The following is a 24,177-nucleotide window of genomic DNA, read 5'->3' on the forward strand; positions in this document are numbered from 1 at the left end:
CTTATGGCAAGGGCGAGGATACACCCACCTCCAAGCTCCTGGGTGGGCTCAAAACCCAGGCCCAAGACAATCAGACATTTTGCCCCCCAGCTACAGCCACAGCAATTAGTTCTGGGATGAGCATTTGATCCAGTTTGGGCCAATGAGAGACAGATGTAGGGTGTGTTAGGCCCAATGGGGAGAAAAACTCATCTCGTTGCTAGTTTGGCTGCTAGATTGCCGAGGGAAGAGGATTACACCTGCAGTGGGCTCTCAGGAAGGGAGCCCACCTGAGAAAGGCACCAACACACAGAGGAAAGCAGAAACCCCCTCCCTGTACTCAGCTCTGCTTGAAGGGATTGCTGTCTTCAAGCTGACAGGTGGGTGAGCTTTTTTGTCATATAAGTCAATGAAAAAACCCTTTTTAAGTCAGTTTGAGTGGCCTTTCCACCACTTGAAGTCAGAATAGTCCTGAATAAAACATCTCCTTCTCTCCCAAGTGAATGCCATCTTCTTGCAATATCCTAAAGCCTAGTGGTTAAGGGAGAAAGGACTACGTTCCAAGCCAGCACTGTCAACTGAATAGCTGTGTGACCCTGGGCAAGTTAACACACCTCTCTGAGCCCTGGCTTCCTTGCTGCACAAGAGGAAAGCAATAGTACCCCTCAGGGTCATGGTACTGATAGATGCAATGATCCCTGCAAACTGCACGGCTGAGTGACCAGGGCACAGCACATATTCACCAAACAGTAACTGTTTCTGAAGTAGATTTGAGCCCTTATCCTCCTTTTCTGTAAACATCTCCTGTAAGGTCTTCCGATCTGGCAGACCTTACCTCAAATTCAGACACACTCTCCTGGCTTTTGTCTTTCCGCAGGACAATCTTGGAGATGACCAGAGAGCAGAGAGTCACTGCCTTCTTGCCATGAGGCATCTGAACTTTAAATCTGACTTAATTGTGAAGGGAGGCACTCTGTTCTCCTAGGATAAGTGGATTTTTAAGCCTCAGGGGAGTTTTGGTGAAGGGCTAATCCCTACAATCTTTGCAATTCAAAGCATGATCCAAGGACCAGCAGCTGCGGTATCTCCTGGGAGCTGGTTAGAAATGCAGAATCGCCGGGCGCGGTGGCTCAAGCCTGTAATCCCAGCACTTTGGGAGGCCGAGGCGGGTGGATCACAAGGTCAAGAGATCAAGACCATCTTGGTCAACAAGGTGAAACCTCGTCTCTACTAAAAATACAAAAAATTAGCTGGGCATGGTGGCTCGTGCCTGTAATCCCAGCTACTCAGGAGGCTGAGACAGGAGAATTGCCTGAACCTAGGAGGCAGAGGTTGCAGTGAGCCGAGATCGCGCCATTGCACTCCAGCCTGGGTAACAAGAGCGAAACTCCGTCTCAAAAAAAAAAAAAAAAAGAAATGCGGAATCTCAGCCTCACCCACACTTTCTGAATTGCAATCCACATTTTAATACCATCCACATAAAAATCTGAGAAGCACTGTCTCACGCCACTGCAAGCCTTACTTACATCCTCTCTTCTCCTCAGCAGGAACCCTGGGACTTAACAATCTGCTATTTGCACACTGCAACTATCCCCTCTCTGCTTGGGACCTCAGTGATGGCGCCAGCGAGGAAGCAAATGGCCAAATGCAAATCAGCTGAGGTCCTGAGATAGTTGAGAGCACAGTGCTCCTCCTTCCACCCCCTGGTGCACGCCAATACTGGCTGATAGGAGCTGCAGTGCTGGCCTGAGCCCCATTCCCTTTGGCTTGAGCCCCTTATCTGGAATTTGCACAATGAAATTCTTGTCCTAATGGTACCTAGGAACAGGGGTTTGTCCCCAGGTAAGGATACCTCTGCAGGTAGTCCTTGGCAAGACGCAGGATGGAGATGGCCTGAGTTGGCTGCTGGTCTCGCCTAGACAAAGCTTGCTGCTTAGATGTGACTCAGACAGTTCCACCCCATACACAGCTGGACAGGTCTGCAGGACCCAAAAGGGTGGAGGAGTGGAGAAGGTCCGTCCTCCACCCTGCAGATTCTCAGCGTGGGCCTCAGAGATGAGCTCTGAAGCGTTTCCACGGGAGAAGGAAAGCCACCAGGAGAAAGTGGAGGAAGTCACACTGCCAGGTGGGTGGAGTAAGGGAAAAGTGCAGGGGGCAGCAAGCCAGCTTTCCTTCCCCAAGCCAGGGAGCAGCTTGCTGGATAATGGCAGAAACAGGTCAGCCTGGTTTCTACATCAGAGAAGCATCAGTGGAAAGTTTTGCCAGGGAGGGTCCAACGCATAACTAACTGAGAGGCTGGGTGATTAAAATGGGTGAGAGTGTTAACATAAAGGTGTAGAGTACTCAGCAGAACATTAGGCAGCAGCCAGTTAGGAGATATTTTGGGGATTCTGAGGTCCTTCAAGGTGCCTGGATCACAGGCAGCCGCCTTTGGACACAATGGGCCTTGATCAGTCACAGTAATAGTCCGGGCAACCACCTCCCTAGGTTCCCTGTCAACTCAGTGTAGGATGCCACATAGGGGGAGTGGGGCCATGGCCAAGCCCTGTGGCTGGGAACCCTTCCTGTGTCTACGCCACACTTCATGGTGCTACTTGCTACATTTTCATTCCTGCCAGAGGAAGAGCTGTGAGAGCTACTGAGGGGGGCAAGGTTCAGAACTGCAAACCTACCGAAGGGACCAACTCCGTGTGCAAGGGGAGAAGAGGACAGACTCGAGAGGAGACACTGGGTCAGAACCCAGCATGTGCCCCTACTGGAGGTGACTCCGGACAAGTCACTCTGCTGCTCAGAACCTCAGTTTCTTAGTCTGTAAGACGAGAATAATCATGTCTGCTGTTGTCAAGCTTGAATAAGATATTGCATGTCAAGCACTCAGCAACATGCTTGCCCCTGAGCAAGTTTTCTTAGAAAAGAAACTGATGGGATGGAAATCCGCAGATGATCCTGCCTGCAGTTCAGGATGGAGTGTGCACAGACGCCCCTACAAGGCACTCTGGCAGGATGCAGGCAGCGCACAGTAGCACTGGCAATTGTAGGGTTACAGACAGACTCAGCAGAAGCACCAGGGACACAGGGCATCTGTGTGGGAAGGACTGCAAGGAAAGAGGCCCTGGGCTGTAGACCCAGCAGACCTAGGCTCTAACCTTGAGTGACTGTGGGGGTGGATGGCGCAGCTTCTGCGCTCCCACACTATCCCTGTGAGGAGGAGTTAATAACACTCCCTCCTTCACAGGGAACTTGGAAAGCACAGGTGAGATCATACACCTTGGGTGCTTAGCACTGGGCAGGCTCCTCCTCCTCAGCATCCACGGGCTTCTGCTTTCTCACTTGCTCAGCACAGCAGCCCTGCCCAAGCCCCAGGCTCAAGGAGTAAACACACGCTGAAAAGTGCTCTGAAAGCACAAGCCGTTCCGCTGCTACTGCTCTTCCTTGGCACATCCCAGAGTCCGCCCTGGCCCCCAGCAAAGGGGAGAAGCCTTTGGAGCCTCGAATCCTCCTGCAGGTCAGGGGTTCCCTCTGACTCACTTTCTCATGTAAACCATCTCCCCAACTTCTCAGCTTACTGCTCCCCCGATCGGATCCCAGCTGTCATTTGGCTCCTTGTTAAACCCTGCACAGGCTGGCTCAGTCTGCAGCATCCTACGGGATAGGACAGGGATGGACAGGCCCAGGCAGAGAACAGGGCTGTGGCTGCTCAGGGCCCACTAGATGGGGCTCAGTTTGAAGCTTTTGATACTTCCCCTTCCCAAACCAAATCATAGGGGACACGGCCCTGGAGGCCCCAGGGGTCAGACGAATCTCCTGCAGGCCAAGGGGATTCCAGAATAAACCTTACCAACTAGTTCAGGTCAAGACGGGAAGGAGGTGGTCGACAAACCCCATTATATCCTCCTTCCTTTGGAATTCAGGCACAACTGACCAACATTAACATGAAACAGAGATCTTAAGAGTGACAAAACAGACACTCTAGCAATAAGATCCCGAATTCCAATCCACTATAGCATCACACGACAGAGAGCAGGCCCTGAAAGAAATCAAAATATTTTACCCCAAAATATATCTCTTTGACATATTCTGAAACGGCCCGAAAGGCTGTTTCTTGCCAGGAAAATCTACATTATGTACAGAATTTCCTTTCCTTTCCAGCTCTCTTCCTGATACAGGAGAGATTAACCAAGAGTCTGGCACCTTTATAGATCTAACAGACATTTACCATCTTCTCTCTCTGAAGCCCACTTCCTGGAACTTCACCTACATAGTAAGAACCGTGGTCTCCATAATCCCTTATCCCAGGCACTCCTTTCTACTGATTTCAGGTCTTTAGATGATAACGTAACCCTTTCAACCAATTGCCAGTCAGAAAATCCTTGAATCCACCTATGACCAGGAAGCCACTCTTTGCCCTCACTTCGAGTTGTCCCACCTTTCCAGACCAAACTAACATATACCTTACACATGCATTGATGGACATCTGCCTATAACTTCTGTTTTTTTTTTTTTTTTTTTTTTTTAGACGGAGTTTCGCTCTGGAGTTTTGCTCTTGTTACCCAGGCTGGAGTGCAATGGCGCGATCTCGGCTCACCGCAACCTCCGCCTCCTGGGTTCAGGCAATTCTCCTGCCTCAGCCTCCTGAGTAGCTGGGACTACAGGCACGCGCCACTGTGCCCAGCTAATTTTTTGTATTTTTAGTAGAGACGGGGTTTCACCAGGATGACCAGGATGGTCTCGATCTCTCGACCTCGTGATCCACCCGCCTCGGCCTCCCAAAGTGCTGGGATTACAGGCGTGAGCCACTGTGCCCGGCATCTGCCTATAACTTCTGTGTGTGTGTTTTTTTTTTTTAAGACTAAGTTTCACTCTGTTGCCCAGGCTGGAGTGCAGTGGCATGATCTTGATCTCAGCTCACTGCAACCTCTGCCTCCCAGGTTCAAGCAATTCTCCTGCCTCAGCCTCCTGAGTAGCTGGGACTACAGGCATGCCCCACCATGCCCAGCTAATTGTTGTATTACCAGTAGAGACGGGTTTTCCCCAAGTTGGCCAGGCTGGTCTCGAACTCCTGACCTCCAGTGATCTGCCTGCCTCGGCCTCCCAAAGAACTGGGATTACAGGCGTGAGTGCCTGAGCACCTGGCCGGCCTGTAACTTCTGTCCCCCTAAAACTTATAACATCAAGCTGTAACCCAACTGCCTGGGGCACATGTTTTTAGGATCTCTTAGGACTGTGCCTCAGGACTCGGTCACTCAGATAGGTTCTGAATAAATCCCTTCAAATATTCTATAGAGTTGACTTGTCCATAAAAGGGAGGGAAGCAGGGCATTCTGACATTCTGAGACAGGATGGGTAGCGAGGAGCCTTTCCCGAACCATGGATGTGTGTATGTGTGTGGATGTACTTGCACGCACATGCACACACCTCCTCAAAGAGTCCCCTACTGCCAATTCAAGGATGTCCACCTCTGCCTTGGCCCAAAGTTCTCACCTCTACCAGGCTCTCCCACACCTGTGGTCTGAGACATCAGCCAGTAGGTTTGGCTTTAAGAATAAACTTGGGTCACTTGGCGGGCTTTTTTCTGTCTACTTGCCAGGAAGCCGGCAGGAAGCCTGCTGAATTCCTCTCCGCCTCCACCCAGAGAGAGGCGGCCCATGCTGTTCACAGCTAAACTTAGCCTGACAACGCCAGGATCACGGGGCAACAAGGGCTGCGGGAAGGCGGAAGCTTCTGGGTGGGCGGGACAGAGGGCTGCAGGTGGCTGGCCAGGACTGGTGGTTCACTCAGACCCTTACTCTGAGGCTGGCCAGAAGCCAAGACTCTGGGGGAAATCCAAGACGGCTTCCTTCCTTCACTGGGGTCCCTCACTCCTGGGTCCCCCAGAGCCTGCAGCACTCCCCACCATAGCTTAATCCAATAAACACCACAAAGCATTGTCTGATAGCCACAGCTCTCACTAGGATTTCTCATTTCTCACGCCCTCACTAGGATGTGCTGGGCATGGCACACACTGACCACTGTAACCTTCTAAGAGGTGGGTGTCATCCCTGCTGCAGATGGGTTAACCAAAAGCCCAAGAGTCTAAGTCATTTTCTAGCCACAGGACTAGAAAAGCCATAGCTGGGCTGAGATTCAAGCTCATTCTGTCTTTGCCAGCAAAGCTCACGTTTTCCCACTGTGCTATGTGTACGGAGCACATACTGAGCTCGAGGAAAATGCTACATGCTTCAGGGCCTGTGATGATGAGTATGGCCTGACTCCTGGTAGCAAAAGCATTACAGTCCACATGGGAAGGTAGACAAGCCACTACGTCCGGGGTCCCCAGACACAGTGAGGTGTGGGGCATGAAAGGCACACGAGCTATAGGCTGCAAAAACGCAGAGGAGGGAGGGAGTTTCCTTCCCGTTCTGAGGGCCTCTCCTTGTCTGGAGCTTCCCTGCCCTCACCTGTTGGGGAGATGTCAGTGTGTAACCCCTTGGCTCTACCCTCACGCCCTCCTCTCCTTCCAGATGGAATTCCTTCCACCAACCAGGAACAGGAGCCTGTGTCCGGCCCCACAACCTGTTCATCACACCGCTTAGGCCCACTGCCCATCTACTCCCAAGGAGGGTTGGCTGACCATAGCCTTAAGCAGCAGGGGTGCCCAGGACCCATTTCTTGGTCGCCCGATATTCCCTCTGGGACAGTGGTTCTCAACGTGCTTAGTGGCAACAGTGCCACCTAGGAACTTGTTAGAAATGCAGATTTTCACTGGCAACCTCAGACCTGCTGATCAGAAATTCCAGGGCTGGGGCCCAGCATCTGTGTCTTAACAAGCCGTCTAGGTCATTCTAATGCCCACACGTCTGAGAACCACTCCTTCCCAAACCAGGTGTCCTCTGGGTAGGTGGGTGGGGTTCCTGCAGGGTCACAGCAGCCCACATCCTGGAAATTGCCAAGGGCCTGCCCAGCACCCAGCCCGACAGATGCAATTAGCTCTGCTAATTACAACAGCAAAAGAAGCCCTGGGCCTGGCATCACGTTCAGAGCCAAAATGAGCAGCTGATAGGTTTCCTTTATGAAATGGAATAAAGGACTGGCTGATGGCAGGGGAGAGCACTGTTAGCCCAGGCCCTCGGGGTGACTTGGGTCCCTTTCACTGTCTGGGTTCTGTTCTGGGTCCTCCAGAAAGAAGGAGCCAAGGGAGAGCCACACTGCCACGAGTCTGGGCTGGACCCCTACCGTATCCTGGCCGCATGCTGGAGCTTCTCAGTCCCAGCTTCTGAGGTACGCAGTTGTTGGGGGGAAATCAAGCCAAAAATGTAAGAAAGTCAGAATGTAGAGTTGAATTTAGGTTTCTTCATTTTACAGATGTAGAAACCGAGGCCCAAAGAGGAGACATGCTAGACCTGGAGGGTGGGTGGGGCGGAAGGGGCAGGCTGGGCATCATCCCGTGGACCCTCCCAGGGAGCACCCGGCAGCGATTCCAGCACGCAACAGGGGAGGGGTAGGGACAGGTGAAGATGTTTTCATGAACAGCCATTTAGGAAGCAGGTGCCCGATTCCAGGCAGGATGCTAAGTACTCTGCATGGTTTTGTCATTCAATCGTCACCACCTCATTTAGGTAGTCACATTAAACCTCTCTTACAGATGAAGGGACTGATGTTCTGGGGAGGCCATTGGGAGGAATCCTGAGTCTGCAGTGCATGACTGAATGTGAGCAGCACCTAGGCTGAGTATGCCCCTCCCTCTGCTCTCCTTCCATCCCTCAAGGGACTGATGGAAGACTGAGTGAGTCCTGCCTCTTCCTCTGACTAGGGGCACCTCTGCAGCATCACTGCACCAAAATTATCCAGGCCTACTGTCCCCCGAGCTTCTCAGGCCTTGCATAAACAGGATTATGAGAAAGGCAAGCAGAGATTGAGTTTGAATCTTCGTTTTAGAGTTTGGAACCCATGGGGCACACAGTCTGAGCCGTTGCGACACTCTCCTTCCCTGGCTCAGCCTACTCATCTCCCCCTTGATTCCATGCTTCTCTCTAGCAGGGCTCACGCCCCACACTCCGGTGACACCAGCTTTCCATAGCACAAGGCCAGCTCAGGGCCCCTTCTCCAGAAGCCTGCCCCTGGACCTGGCCTATCTCGCCCTTCCAGGAACTCCTGCAGGTCAGGCCATCTTCCTGCTCGTTACTGTGTCACTCCCCAGTCTCTGCCTTCCTACCTACAGTTCCAGCATGGTCAAGAAGCTGAATGTTCTCCTGTAGCCCCGGAGGTACCATGCGTGGGGATGGGCACACTGCAGGCTCCCAACATGTAACTGGGAGTTGACTTACTGCACATTGGGAGGAGGTGGCTGGAGGCAGCTAGAGCTGTGGGGGTGACGTGTCTCCACCAACTCCTTCCTTGTTGCCTAACTCAGGACAGAGGACACAGCACAAATGGCTCAGTAACGCTGGCTCTGAATGAATCACTGCTCAGCCTGATTGGCTGCCATCCTCCCAGGACAGTGGGAGAGGAGAAGGGCCCTGCCCCAGCAAGTGCAAGGCCGCATTGCCGCTCCCACCAGGGCATGTCTGGCTGGGTCCCTCCTCACTTGCACCCCAAATGGGGACAGGAGAGGGAATATGGGGGGAGGGCGTTTGAGCAGACTGAGGCTGGAGGCTGGGCTCTGGAAGGGGACGGGGGGACAGGCAAAGAAAGGAAGTGAGGAAGGGCCGGGTGCGGTGGCTCAAGCCTGTAATCCCAGCACTTTGGGAGGCCGAGGCGGGTGGATCACGAGGTCAAGAGATCGAGACCATCCTGGTCAACATAGTGAAACCCCGTCTCTACTAAAAATACAAAAAAATTAGCTGGGCATGGTGGCACGTGCCTGTAATCCCAGCTACTCAGGAGGCTGAGGCAGGAGAATTGCCTGAACCCAGGAGGCGGAGGTTGCGGTGAGCCGAGATCGCGCCATTGCACTCCAGCCTGGGTAACAAGAGCGAAACTCCGTCTCAAAAAAAGAAAAAAAAAAACAAAAAAAAAAACGGAAGTGAGGAAAGAGGAAGGAAGAGGACCAACCAAAAATCATTGAGAAAGCAGGTGCAAAGGGTATGACTCTGGGTGCCCAGCATTTCCTCTTCCCCACATCCCTGCAGCCCGACCCTGTCCAGTCACCTGGCCCCCTCCCACTGGGCAGTACCATCATGTTAGCCTCCACTAGCTCATCTTCCCTGGACCTGCCACCCTGTGGCCACGGGCTCCTTCCCTTCCTCTCTTCCAGCCACCTGTCTCAAGGCCACGGGTTGTAAAAATCAAGAGTCTGGGAGGGCCAGCCCGCAGGAAAAGTGGAGAGCGGGAGGGAGGGGACACTGGTCAACCGGACGGCACGTGTTTCATCTGAAGGGCAAATCCCCACATCACACATTCTGTGCACCTGGAATGGCAAGATCTTTTTTTCCCCAAGAAAAGCCGCTAATCTGGATTTTATCAAAATCCCCCCATTTTTAAATGTTGGCTGCTATTTCAACAAAATTCTTTAAAAACCATGTGAGCAACGCTGGGTGCCGTGGCTCACACCTGTAATCCCAGCACTTTCGGGGGCTGAGGCAGATGGATCACCAGAGCTCAGAAGTTTGCCTGGGCAACATGGTGAAGCCCCATCTTTATGAAAAATATAAACAAGTAGCTGGGCATGATGGCACATGCCTGTGGTCCAGCTACTCAGGAGGCTTAGGTGAGAGGATCGCTTGAGCCTGGGAGGCTGAGGTCGCAGCGAGCTGAAATGGTACCACTGCACTCCAACTTGGGTGACACAGTGAGATCCCATCTCAAAAATAGAATAAAATAGATTCGTGGATACCCAGAGCCTATGGGCTCTGGTCTGCAACCCCCCATGATGCGTTCCTCAAAGTTACCCCTAACCCGGGACTCTCCTTCCTCCTATCCCATCAGCAACTACTCAGCAAACCCACTATTTCCTCTGAGTCTGTGACTCCCTGAAATACCGGCTCCACCTTTCTCCCCAAACCTAGGCCTGGCTCTGCCGCAATGCTTCCCGGTCAGCCCCGGCAGCCACACTCGGAATAATCCTAACCAGCACTTATGAGGGCTGACTCCGTGCCAGGCCTTGTAGGGGCTTAGTGTAAATACCAGGGCAGATTTTCTGCCTTCCCCAAGGCCTCTGCAAGGACTAGAAGAGAAGGAGGTCTTGTTGGGGTTGGCATCTGGTGACCTTTTTGAGTCCCTCCCTCTTCTAAGAGTGGGCCTTGAGGATGCTTAATGCTTTGGGTGGATGCAAATGGGCACCCCTGAGTCCAGCCAGCATGTCCACATGCGGACAGCAGAGGCTCACCTGAGCAAAAAGGCCTGATGCTGCGGCACTTAGGAGCGCTTGGTATTATAGTAAGGCCTGTGGGCCCAAGGGGCCACAACTCTGCCTCCCTAACCCACGGGAGGGCCCAGATTGACTGAGTGGGATGCTGGGCTCAGAAGCATGCAGGGGTCAGTCTGGACCCTGGTGAGGTGCAGCAGCAGGACAGACAGTAGAGAGGGAGAGCTCCACCCCAGTGCCTGCTTGAGGCAGCTATACCACTGAGCAGGTGGGCAAGTGCACATGGGGCAGGAGATGCCTTTTGGCTCCAGCGAGCCTCCATTGCGTGCACATGGACACGCTGGCTGGACTCACAGGAGGTGCCGCTCACGCCCGTCCAAAGCATTAAGTGCTCTCAGGACCCACTCTCGGAAGAGGGAGCGGTTTCAAAAAGTCACCAGGATGCCAACCCTGTCCTCAGGACTGGGTCATGCAGTGGCCTGCCAGCCAGCAGAGGCACAGGAAGGACAGAGGGCTGGACTCTGCCGACTCTGGGTGGGCGAGCCACATCCTTCCTGTTCCCGCTCCTCCGCTGGCTGGTGCACGTCCCTCGGCGAGCAGATGGAGAAGGCAGGGAAGCCATCCTCTCCCAGGAAGGACAGAGTGTCCCTCCGTCCAGCCGCTCTGCCTGCCTCCCCCAGCAGGGCATCACAGAAATCACAGCATCCTGGGATAGACAGGCAGACCAAGGCCTGATGTCTATGGCTGTGGAGAGGACAGTGAGGAGACGACAAGGAGTAAAACAGTGGCGGAGGCAAGGATGTGGCTCCCTGCAACCCCGAGCTCTGGCCCACACCTCCTTTCCCCCCACCCATTCCCTCCAAGGGCATTTCAGATCCATTAAGCAGTGTGGGTTGAATGGCAGCCCTCAAAATATCCCCCCTCCTGCTAATCCCCAACCACTATGATTGTGACCTAATTTGGGAAAAGGGTCTTTGCAGATGAGATTACTTTAAGGACCCTGAGATGAGATCATCCTGGATTACCTGAGAGGGCCTGAAATCCAACGACAAGTATCCTTACGAAGTGACAGAAATGACAGACAGAAGAGAGGTGAGGGGAGACAGAGGCCGGGGTGGGAGTGTCGCTGCCACAGCTGAGGGTCATCTAAGCCAACAGGAGCTGGAAGAGGCAAAGAGGGACTCTCCTCTAGAGCATCTGGAGGGAGCGTGGCCCTGACACCTCGATCCTGACCTCTAAAACTGTGAGAAGAAATCCCGGTGTGTGGCAACTTGCTCTGGCCACCCCAAGAGACTACTGCAGTCTCCAAGCGCGACGCACCCTCCTCTCTCCCAGCCAGCTCCCCTCGCTGACCTTCCTCTTTGTTGGGATATGTCTAGTCTCCCCAGCCACCTCTGACCTGGCCTTTGCTCTGCACCAAAGCCTAGGGATTCCGTGTGAAATGGAATGTCTCTTACATGCTGGCCAGTGTAGGCCTTTGGGGTCAGCTCGTCTGAGCTCTCTCTAACACTTGACAACCCCTAGCTAGCTCCCCAACACTGCACGTCTCCCCTCCCCATTTCAATAGGGTCTGGTTTCCATGGGACACACGTCAGCGCTGTAAGAATGATGTTCAAGCCTGGCCCAACCAGCCTCAGAGGACCCCTTGCTTCCCTCTCTGCCTGGCCCAGCCACTTCAGATCATTTCCTGTCCCCCACATACCTCCTGCACCCCCAACCGCAACACCATTCATGGAAACATCCATGCTTTACCTCTCTCCTGGCCAAAACCCTACCCAACTGACCTCATAGCAAGCCCATCTCAGAAACCACTTCCAAGGAGCCTTTCTGGATCCTAAGGAAAATCCCTCTTTCTTCTAAGGGATAGAAGAACAGGGGAGGGAGAGGGACAGAGGAATTAGGTCCCACTGAGTGCAGCCAGGCACCTTGTGTAGTTCAGGTGGCTCTGCAGATGTACCCCGCACACCCAACCCAGGCTAGTCTCATGTGTCTCTATCCTTAAGTCATCCTATTTAACCCTCGGAGCAACCCCAGGGGCGGGGGCCATCAGCTCCACGTTCTTGGCAGGACGTGCGAGAGGTGGAGCAACATGCCCAAGGTCACACAACAGCCTGGCTCCAGGCCCCGTGTCACCCTGGTGTGCCCCACAGCTGCCTCTGTCCTTGTCCTGCCCTATCACCTTCCTCACTGTGAGCTTCTCAAGAGCAAGGGTGGGGTCCTGTTTATCTTTACATTCCCCAGAGCAACTGGCATAGATCTGCACTCTGCCAAGGACGTACACTATCCGGGGGGCCCACAGCTCACATCACGCACTGGAGGCACCGCTTTCACAAGAAAGCCCCCCACAAATACCCACCACTCACAAGGATGCATCTCCCACAGTCAGCCTGTGCGGGGGGTCTCCCTCAGCCACCAGGCTCCCACCTCCGATTCCTCGGCCTGAATCACAGTTCCGGCAATGCCACCCTCGCCACTTCCCGTTGTCCTCCATTGGCTTGGTCTGGGCTCATATTCCTCAGAATTTCCCCTAGCCCTGTGACCGCCTCTCACCCACAAGCCCACAAGCGTGCTGGTTTGGAGAGAACACGAATAACCACCTTGGGGCAGGACATGCCAGAGTTCCCAAGCCTCGTCCCCCTCCCTCTCTCCACCCGCTGCTCTGCACACCCCCTGCCTGCAGGCAGAGCTGCAAACATTCAGGCAAAACCACACTTTCTCCGTGGGGCAGGGAGGGCAGGCTGCACGCCCAGACACCGGCTCCACGCAACAGCAGACACACTGACTCAATGGGAAGGGGAAGGGGCTGGAACAGACCCTGGGAGTAAACACAAAGGAAAACAAGGAGGGAACAAAGCCCTCCCTTGGCCACTCCCCGCCCCCTCCCACTTTCCCCCTTTCACTGAGGAACTGGGATGGGTGGAATTAAATAAAGGGCCAGCACCCAGCAGCCAGCTTCTTTTTGATCCCTGGATGGGAACAAAGAAAGCCCCGCTTAGAAAGACACCCTGCCTCTAGGAGAGCCGGGAGGATGAACCCTCCAGGCCTTCTCATGGCCTCGGACAGGCCAGATGCCCATAGCAGCCTCCCCACCCCACTAATCTCTTACCCACGTCCTGGCTTCCAGAGATTCTGGGCCCCACACAGTGAAAGAAATCCCAGACTGTGCTTCTACCCGGGTCCCCTGCGGCTTAGGCGGTACCTGACACAATGCCGGGGCCCCAGCTGGGCTGGGGAGAGCGGGGAGAGGAAGGGAAGCGCGTACACACACACACACACACACACACACACACACACACACACACAAGCACAAGCACATGCACACACTCTGCCTGCAAAGATCTAAAAACCCGTTTCATCTCAATAAAGGGGAACAGTTACAGACACAAAGACAAAGCTGTAAAAAAATTAAGAGCGTCTTTGCTTGCGCTCTGCTGCAGGGATCTGGGCTGAACCATAGAGCCGGGCCTCTGCCAGCCCTCCCACGCCAGTCAGCGCAAACCAGTCCTCCTCTCCGGAGAGCAGAGGGCCCACATAGTAAGGCTAGGAACAGTTAGCAAAATTGCTCCCAGAAGTACCTGTGCCTACTTGGAGTCACACTCCCTATGAATTGCATAAAACAACCCTACAGCGACATCGTCTTCTAGCCACAGGGACAGAGCAATAAGGTGTGATGCGGGTGCTCCACCGAGGCTGTGCTGGCATCCAGTAGGTGCCCAAATAATGCCCGCCGAATGCATGGACCCATGACTCACATGTGTGTCAGACCGAGGTGCGCAGCAAGCAGCCACTGCTAGTGTCAAGTTCACACGGGCTCATTCCCACTCCTAAGGTCACCAAGAAAGAAACAGCCCGTAGCTCATCAGCTGAGAAGAGCCTAACAGTTTGCAGAGGCTTAGAGAACTACAGCTAAGCAGTCAAACTCTGGAACCAGACGTCCTGGGTTTGAATCTTGGCTCTACCACTTGCTATGGCAATATGTCCAATTGCTGGCATTGTGCACCATCTCACAGTCCCTCAGTGGAGCTTGGCAAATGATACTGCTGTCAGCACTGGCACTGGTGCCAGGGTCAGGTCTCCCTTTTGATTTGTTAAATCGTCATGGTTGCAATGCTAAGGAGTCCTCTGGGAAGAACAACATCCCTGCGGCTCCTCCAGAAACCTGGAGAGTATGACTAAGTTGCTTCCTCCACCTCTTTGTCTTCTTCTAAAGGCCCCAGGGGCTGACAGGGAGGAAGGTCAGCAGCACCCTTCCTCGCCCTCCAATCTGGCATTATTGACACTGACAGCTGTTCCGTTAGGTTCTGCGTACCCAGCACTGGAAGAGGGTAGGTGCTATAATGAATGCCTGCTGAATACATGGAGTTAGGATTGGGAAAAGGACCTCACTGCCTTTACTCCCAGGAGCAGGAATATGAAATTCCTGGAGTGAAGTGGGAAGCTCTACCTCCCAGGAAGAAGGAATGCAGAAGTTCTTCATTCTTTCTTCCCGGGAGGTACCCTGCAGTCAGAAAAGCAAAGCCCTAACAGTGTAAGTGCCTTGGGAAATGTAAGTAAAATCCCTTCCAGACGTAGTCCTGGAGACAGAGATGGTTGCAGCCCCTTTTGGTCTGGACTGGCCTTCATCTAACTGCAGGCGAACTCACTGCCAACATTTAGAAAATGGCCCAGGAATGAACCCCGACTCATTTATCTGACCCTCAGCTGTCTTGCCTTGGACACCTCCCTTCTCATTCAAGCTTCTTGCAGAAATGGACGATAAACAGAGGATTACAGGGTAAGAGAAGGACCAGAGAAGTAATTCTTCTTTCAGGAGAAAAACAGGACAAGCCTTAGGGCCCTGACACACTATGGGAGGGTTTAATAAATACAACTACCGCATCCCATTTATTGCGCAATAATGTTTACATGTATCATTCTCACATCAACCCTTGGAGGCAGGCACTTATCTCCATTTTACAGATAAGGAAACTGAGTCATAGAGGTGAGGCCGCCCACCAACATCATAGAGCCGGCATTTTAATCCAAATCTATCTGACTTTCATGCCTATGATCTTCCCATGAAGCCATAAGCTATGCTGCTCGGTGACCTGGTATCTGTGCAACATTAGACATGTACCTATGGACTTTCCTCCCTAGACTGTTTAGGCAAGGGTAGGTGACAATTTAGATGAAATGTGGGCATGAAGCAGGGAGTTAGACCTAATGAACGCATGAGATTCCTTCTACCAAGATTGTGTGTGTGGCTTGGGCTATTTGAGATAAAAGGAATGGAAAGCCTTCTCTGCAAAGGAGGGAGTGAGGGCTTCTTGACACTGGCAGATAGGTATGTGTTGGGGTGAAACGTCAGGAAGTGGCCTGGGTACATTAGGGACATTTTAAGGTGGCACACGGAGTGGGACCCAGGCAGCCCCTGCTCTCCTGCCCTCCTGCCCAGGCATGCTGCACCCCTGCCTTCTTGGGAACTTTAGAACAAAGCCTCAGCAAACAAAGGACTCCTTCATAAACTTCAGGCGGATCCCCTGACTGCTGCTAAGAGGCTATTGAAGCTGGCTCCCATGAGAACAATATGTTATGAGCACATGGTTTTGCATCAGTGGGCAGGGCCAAAATGATGACACCTCCCTGCTGCTTTGATACAGGAGGAGGAGTGAGGGTGACGAGGACTCCTGCATCAGCTCAGGGAAATGACCTGGAAGGGAGAGAAAGCAGTAGCAGCCCAGGACAGCTCCCAAGCTGAGCCCTCTTCCCGGGCAGTGAGCGTCCCACTGTGCTATGCACCTGGAAGTGAGTCATTGGATAGCTAAGAGCCTTTGTATTTTTCCTAGGGACTTCCGTCAGAGGATTGCAGAGTGCTCTGAATATTATCAGGAAGTGCCTGTTGCTGTGCCCATTAAACAGAAAAGAAAACTGAGTGCTGGAAGGGAAAGCCTTTCCTTCCTTTCATCCTCATATAGCCCAGGCCACACTCACGGCATCTCTTGGCAGAAGGAGTCCTGAAGTTCATTAGGTCTGCCAATATCAGAGTGGATCACAGCACGAAGGGACCAGAAGGCTCAGGCCTGGAGCTGGTGGTCTGCTTGCTGTCTTCACTTTTGATACTTAAACTTTGTGGGATTCTTTATACTACCTGATGTTTTCTGCACCATGGTGTCCAGGCAGACGCCTGAGGTGGCAGAAAGAGTCTAAGGCCCTGGGAGAGAGCAAATCTAGGTTTGAATCTTGTCTTTGTTGTTTTCTGTTTGGGGCAAGTCACTCTGAGTCTTTCACCTGTAAAACTAGGATAATACTCACCTTGAAGGGTTGTTGTGAGGGCAATAAATAAATATGTGTAAACCCCTAGAAAGAAGCTTTGCTCAGTAAATAAAGCCACTACTTTTTTTCTTTAACAAGGCCATTCTACTTATATGAGCAATGTAACATCCATAACAATGGATTTGGGACCATATTTGTAAATAGAATCATAATCTGCAAATGGTCATCTCGGCTAATGATACTCTAATTTTCATTTATAAACCTGAAAAAGCTAGGTGCATACAAGAATTAGGGCAATGACTAGCCAGTGATATGCTGGACATCAGAAAAGCACCTGAAGTTATGCCTAGTTGCACAAAACAAAAACTTGAATCAGGTGCCTTCAAGTGGAAGAGCAAGGCGATTCCTGAAACCTCTATAGAGAGACCTACTGTATCATCTCGTTTTTCACCTTTCTTCAGGACAGGAAGTCCTCCCTCTCCTGCCTCTTTTGTCTCCTGTGCTGATGCGTGGCAGCCCTTGCTTAGGAGGAGAAGCAGGCATCACCTGATAAGATGTGGCAGAAACCACAGGTTACCAAGTTAAGAACATCAGAACCGCTGAGTGACCTCAGCCTTGTAAACAGCGCCATACCAGGTGGGACGAGGTGGACATCCATTGCCGCTCCCTCTGACTCCCCTCCCAAATTAGCAAGTGTATCTCAAGCACATCCAGCTGAAAGCATTCCATGAATTTAGTTTAACCCATCTAGAATTTCCCAGCGAATGCTAGAGCTGAGTGAAAGTGAACTGCGAGACTGGATTCCTATCTCCAGCTGGTCCTGCCTCTTGGGGCAGTGGATTCCATACTCTCTTCCTCTCCACGTGCATTTCATCATAAGGCTCCCTGAGGCCACTGAATCCCTGGCATAGGGCCGAGCATAACATAGATGCACGATGACTGCTCCAACAATGAAGCCCCCGTAGTAAGGACGTGAGCCTCCTATTTCTCACTTTTTTGTGGGGAGGCTGAAGAATAGAAAGCCACTTTTCTGATGGTCCCACCACTGCTCCGGCCTGCCCTTCCCCTAATCCTCCTTACAGATCCAGGCTGCAGGAGGCCCTCTAAGGAGTCCCACTCAGAGAAACAAAGGAGATTGCAGCTATCAGCACTGGGTTCTCTGACCCATGGCCTAAAGACCCACCACCAACTGACACAGCCCAGATCTGAGACCACAGTGCCGCCCTCTCTTCACCTTCCCCCTACCCAGGCACATCCTCTCCCCAGCCTCTGAGAAACACACCTGTGAATGTGACACCTTCTATGTCCCTTCTCGTCAACATGCGTCTTACTCTTGAGGCCACTTTTTCACCTCCCTGTCTGCCTTAGGGTGGAGGTGTTGCCCTGAGCAACAGTGATGTCACCTGCAGGGTGCTTCCATTCCATTGATGTCACGGGGTGGGCCTAATGGGTAGAGGGGAAGGTGCTCTCTGTGGGAAACCTTCACAGGTCCTAAACTGTTGAGGAGGAGTCTACAGGCCTTTTGGGCACTCCCAAATGGCCCCTTTCCTCTCCCAGAAGAGCTCTTCACCCTTCCTTCCTCTCTAGATGCCTGATATAGCTCATGCCTCAAATCTGACTTTCCCTCTGCCAGAGTTGGTCAAAAGATCAGGACGAGCAGCTCCAAACAAACCACTGGAAAGAGCACTGAGAATAGATGTCCTCCCCATCTAGGACAGTCTGGGTCCCTACAGCCTTGTGTCCAGACCTCAGAGGAGGGAGCAGTAACCTGATGGGGAAGAAGTCGGCAGAGAACGCAGACCCCGAATTAACTCTGCTGTCCTGAAGAGTGCAGATTTCCAGTCTGCGCCAGCCTCTGTGCTCAGTGCCTTCTGTGCGTCATCTGGCTCAACCCTCCCCACAGCCCTGAGGGTCATCCTCATTTTACTGATGATGTTACCAGGGCTTGAACAATCAAGGCACCTGCCAAACTACTGAGAACGCCCAACCACTGAGTGGTGGAGCCAGAACTAGCTCAAGTCTGCCCCACTTCAAAGCCCATGCGCTCACACCTCCTTGGCTCTGGACACCTGGAGATGTGGCTCACTAAAGATGGGCCATGAAGGGCCTGGACAGAGACCAGAAAGAGCCCTTTAAATCCAAAGAGGCCAGTTGGGCAGGGCAGGTGGCCTGAGGCAGCTAAGGAAGGCACTGCTTTAGGAGCTTCACCCACTGGCCTACACAGGGGATGCAACCAGTGGCCAGCCTTGGGCCGACCTCCATGCTGCTTAGGGACCATGTCTTTGCTCTATGCTTGACTTTCTATTGATTCATCCATGTTACCTGATCATCCTCTTGATTTGCATATAGCATTATTTTCGTGGCCTGGCCCTACAACCCTGAGATTGTACAGTAGTTACTGAACGTATGCAAATGCAAATCTTGTTTTATTGAGAGAGTCTCGCTTTGTCACCAGGTGTCAGGTCGGAGTGCAGTAGTGCAATCTTGGCTCGCTGCAACCTCCGCCTCCCAGGTTCAAGCAATTCTCCTGCCTCAGCCTCCTGAGGAGCTGGGACTACAGGTGCACACCACCATGCCCAGCTAATTTTTGTATTTTTAGTAGAGACGGGGTTTCACCATGTTGGCCAGGATGGTCTTGATCTCTTGACCTCATGATCCGCCTGCCTCAGCCTCCCGGAGTGCTGGGATCACAGGTGTGAGCCACCGCACCCGACCCGCAAATGCAAATCTATGTTGCTGGGAGCTAATGCTTGCAAAGCATTAAACAAATAAGTAAATAAAATAGAAAATTACTACATTATGAAAGAGGAAAGGGAGAAATTCTACCAGGATTTCCCAGGGAGATACTGCCCTTGAGGCACTGTGCCAAGGAGATGCCCACAGCCAGGCTGACCTGAGTATCCGGTCTACCTGGCAGATATCTTTCCACTGGTGAGGGGGCCACAGAGGCAGGCACAGCCCTGCACTATTGGACATCACTGCCCCCTACCCCATGCTCCTCCTGCATGGTTCTGACTCCAGCTTTGCTAAGCACAGCTTTGGTTTCCCATATGGCTTGTCTAGGATGCAGGGAAGAGACGACATCCAGTCTGTGAGATGTTTGCAAAGTTTCCTTGCAAATTAATAAACCAGCATTCTGACTCGTACACCCACTTCTGGGAGCTTTCTTGGGGTGAATCAGCTTGAGTCCAAACCAATCTGAAAATTATGGAAATCGGGTTTTTGAGTGGGCACAGCTGAGAGCCATCTCCTGGGACAAGTGACATAATCCAGGTAAACACCACCCTCTGAGCAATCTGCTGGGCACCAGCTGTCACCTCCCAGGAGGCATCTTGACTTCCTCACTGATGAGAAGCCTCTTTTGTTTAAAGTGCCTATCGATAGTACTTAGTGAAATGCTCGGTTTCAGCTAATTAAGCTCAACTGTATGGTATGAAAACTCAGTGATCATGTATATGGAGCTGTGAAATGGAGTTTCAGGAAGGGTTCCTGAACAAACTTGGGAAGGGCATTTGTGGCTGAACAGGACTTCAAAAAGGAAGCAAGAGACCAGAGATGGGGATTAGGGGTTTGGAAGGTTGGGACAGATGTCTCATCTCCTTCCACTGGCTCTCTGCCTAGGTCAGGACCCTGCACACACCCACCGCCATTTCCCTCTGAGCCATACCTAGGGGCACTTACTCATCACCCTCATGCTAGGCCCCAAACTGGATCTGCCACCTCACACCACCCAGAGAAAGGCAAGTCACTTGCTTTTTGGGCCAGGCTCTCCGTCAGCCATCAGGGCTGGGCTTGCCGCTTTCTTTCCTCCGCTTCCTCCTGCCAGATGAATTTCCCCTCCTTCCTCCACCTGGGCTGAGAACAGGTATTTCCTCCTTGGACAAAGAAAGAAAACGGCAACTGTTCTTCCCTCTTCCCCACAAGGGTCCCCAATTAAACTAGCTTTTTAAGCTTAAGTTGCTTCTCAGTCGATGATGCTCAGTGATTGAGACTCACCTTTCAGGCTCCTGAACACTTTACATCCCTGTGCCTCAGTTTCCTCATCTGTAAAATGGAGCTCACAATACCTAGCTCATAGGGCTACTGTGAGGATTAAATGAGTTAATACAGGCTAAGTGCTTTTAGAAAACAAAAAAAGCCTGGCGAATGTTAAGCCTTCAACGGTGGCTGTTTTTCAGGGCTGCTGTGAATGATGGAACAAGCCATGTACTGCTCAAGGGCACCTGGCTGAGGGGTGAGGACAAATCCAGCTCACATGCCATTTGCCCAGCTACATGGCTTGGCTATGTCCACTCAGGTAAGGCCAGTATTTCCAAGTGGCATCAAGTGGCATTCTCTTGCCATGACAGAGCACTTTATTCTAATTCATTCGAAGGACTGAATAGGCTAGCAGCAGCCCTGGAGGTTATCATGAACAGTTCTCAGCATCCTTGTGGTTCTGTACCCCTCTCCTCTTGTACACCCACTTCTGGGAGCTTTCTCAGGGTGAATCAGTAGCTCAAGTCCAAACCACTCTGAAAATTATGGAAACCGATTTCCATAAAACCCGATTTTTGAGTGGGCACAACTAAGAGCCATCCCCTGGGACAGGTGACATGATCCAGGTAAACACCACCCCTGGGTGCACCCAGGAAGACTGGATGAGAGGAGGGTCCAGGATGGCCTGGTGTCATCCATAATAAAGTCCTGCTTCTCAGCTCCCAGCATGTTTGGAGTGCCTGCCCCTCCCAAGTACATTCTCCATTAAGCCCCACAGGCTGTCCTGTCACCTCATCCCTACTGGGTGGACTCTCAGCTTCAAACTTGGGACCAGAGTCTTGGACTCTGAAGGCACCTTCTCCTGCTCAGTTATTTTTTTTGGGGGGTGGGGTGGGGTGCAGTGGGGTGTGGGGTAAGAGGAGAAGTTAGAGACAAGGTCTCACTTTGTCACCTCGGATGGAGTACAGTGGCACGATCCTAGCTCCAAATGGATGATCCTAGCTCTAAGTCTCAAACTCCTGGGCTCAAGCAATCCTCCCAAGCAAGCCTCCCACAGCTCTGGGAAGACAGGCATGAGCCACCCTGCCCAGCCTCTTTTTTGGCTTTGTTGATGGCCACCCCTCTCTGCTGACAGCTGTGAAAGGAAAATACCTCAGGACCCCAAGCTCAGGATGCCAAAGGGAAAAGTTAAGCTTGGGAACTGAGTCATGCAAAAGACAAAAACAAAAACAAAAACTGCATTCCTTTTGTTCCCAAACAGCTATAATTTCACGTGCTTACTTTATGTAAAATGTAGATCTCCTGAGCAGGAGAAGAATGCATCCAGGGTGAGCAGAGAGTCAGTGTAATTACTTCACGGTTACCCACAAGTGGAGAAAATCTGAAGGCAGAACGGCCTGGAGCAGCAGCAACACACAGGGAATCAGCAAACAATGAAAGCCACTTAGGCAAGTGGGCTGGAGGGAGGACTCAAAAACACAGCCTTTTCTGTTTTCATAAGGGGGAAAAGACTGTAATCTACTTTTCTGATACTCCATTTTCAGGGCTAACCGCGGCCTAAAACTGCCCCAACCACAGAAGAACTTTAGCTGGCAGTCAAACCTGGCTTATAAAAGGCAAGAGCCCTGGGTCATATCAAAAAAACAAAAAACAAAACAAAACAAAAAAAACCCCCAAGAAAATAGACCGCGACCCTGATTTTGATCCAGAAGACCACAGTCCAGATTGCGACCAATATCTGGTACTCTATGAGCTGTGAAAGGGTGCCTTTCTCACACCAGCAGAGGGCAAAGGCAAAATGACGCCCCTGCCTGGTTGTGTAAAATATCTTACCTTCCTGGTCGGCGGCTTTTTTCTTTTTTTTAAAGAGAAACAGCGTTTTGGATGGGGAGTCCAGCCCTGGAACTCCTTGAGTCTTCACCTGGCAGCCAGAATGGCGAAGTCACAGGGAGGCGGTTGAGGGTGGGGTTAGGGGTGAAGTGGCAGAGAGTTATTTGCAGCCCCGTGAGAAAGTCTGCACAGTATGGGTCTGGTCTACTAACAGACCCGAAAGAGGAAGCGGCGGGGACTTTACCCGGCCTGAAGCAGCCCCATAACTTCACTACCCTGAACCGAGAAAAAAACAACTTCACTCCTGTTCCTTTCTTCCAGGAAAGAAGGGAAGGGGACAGGGAAAAGGGGGCGGCAAATATGAGCAGGGCGACCGGCTTTTCTTTCTGCGGTAGCGCTCTGCTCTGGTGTGATAAGTAACGGATTGCCTGGGCGCTAGGAACAAAAACGTGGTCCCGCTCTGGGCCCCGAGGCTCCCCGCGCCTCAAGAAGAGCCGCCCGCAGCCCTAGCTGCAGCGAGAGCCCGGGACGCACCCCCGTGCGGCGGGAGCAGGACGCGTGACCGCGAGGAGACAATGCGCCCGCCTGGGCATGCGCGCTTTAAGAGGGTCTCCAATGTCAGCCCCGACCCGGGAGCCGAGCAGGCGCCCCCGCTCCCGGCAGCCATCCCCGGCCCAGCTCCTCCCAGCTCGCGGTCTCCATCGCGCCCTTCTTCCTTCAGCACACTAGGCTGGCCCGGGACTTACGAGTGGCCTGGGTCTCCGGTCCCTGGTCCCCGCCGCGGGAGGACCGCTCCAGCACAGGCTTTGCGCACGGGTGGTCGGGGGGCCGGGGCGCCGCTGCTTGCAGGCGGCTGCGGCGGAGCGTGCGGCCCGGCACTTAGAGGGGCGCGCGGGAAGATGCCCCGGCTGGCTCCCGCCTTCTGGCCTCCATCGGCTGACTCTACAGGACTTCAGAGTTACTCATTTCCTGGATGTCACAAAAACTTTTTCCTCCTTATAAGAACAAAACACCCGCCTCCAATCGCGGCTGCGGAAGCTCCTTAAGGAGGACAGCGTGGGTTTCGGTGGTTGGGCCCAGGATCCGCCGGGAAGATCTGTCCAGTGAGCTCCCAGAAACTTCAGCGGCACGGCAGAACTGGAGACTGGCTGGGAGAGGCGGAATCAGGCCACTGGGCTAAACTGGAGAGAGTGGACAGGCGCGCGGAGAGGACGCCCTTAAAAGTCGTTCTAAGCCACGGAGCGGAAAGGGTTAAGTTATTACAAGTCGGGAGTGTTTTCTGCGGCGCGGTTTACAAGTGGCAGAATTCCTGGGACCGGTCTCTTGGAGGAAAATAATAAATAGAGACATAACGCCAGCCTTTTCCCCTTATGCATTTTAAAAGGATTAAAATAACTCACTAACTTTTGTGATACACAAATGCCTGGTTGCTTTTCTCGGGATTTAACCAGGCACAAAGAACAACGGTGACGTAGTTTCTAAACCTGGTACCGTTGTGACTAGATGAAGTGTTACTACCCCTATGTTAGAAACAGAGAACTGAGGCCAGAAGGAGCAGCAGCAGCAGCATGGTCAAGCTTAATAGTTTATGAAATCCATAACTTCCATGGTCTTCCCTTTGACGTTCCCAAATCCCACAATCTAGAAAAGTCAGAGAAGGGTTTGAATGAATTCTACACTAAGCGGCTTTGGGGGCATCAAATGCCAGTGAAGGCACGTTGGGGAAATTGGAACCCACTGTCCAAAATGATCACCATTGCTACTGCGTTTTGGTCTTAGGGCACTTTCTTTTCGTCTTTTCCTTTAACACTCGCCTGGGAGACTTTAGGCTGAGTCTGAAAGATAAACAGGCAATG

The 24,177-nt window shown here is 52.4% G+C and overlaps 1 protein-coding gene across 5 annotated transcripts in view; it reads right to left on the reverse strand.

Annotated features, from left to right (window-relative positions):
- Positions 1-23,508, reverse strand: part of ITPRIP (inositol 1,4,5-trisphosphate receptor interacting protein) — a 30,202-nt gene extending 6,694 nt beyond the window's left edge. Inside the window, exons 1-3 of one of the 5 annotated variants that reach the window (XM_010333099.3) lie at positions 23,068-23,508; positions 22,325-22,412; positions 20,267-20,388 (exon numbers count right to left, since the gene is read on the reverse strand). The gene's annotated coding sequence lies outside the window, so the exon portion shown is untranslated. The other 4 variants (XM_010333097.3, XM_010333094.3, XM_010333089.3 and 1 more) reach the window with 4 other exon arrangements.
- Positions 23,509-24,177: the final 669 nt, after the last annotated feature.

This window comes from Saimiri boliviensis, chromosome 12, assembly GCF_048565385.1.
Source record: "Saimiri boliviensis isolate mSaiBol1 chromosome 12, mSaiBol1.pri, whole genome shotgun sequence".
Classification (NCBI taxonomy): domain Eukaryota; kingdom Metazoa; phylum Chordata; class Mammalia; order Primates; family Cebidae; genus Saimiri; species Saimiri boliviensis.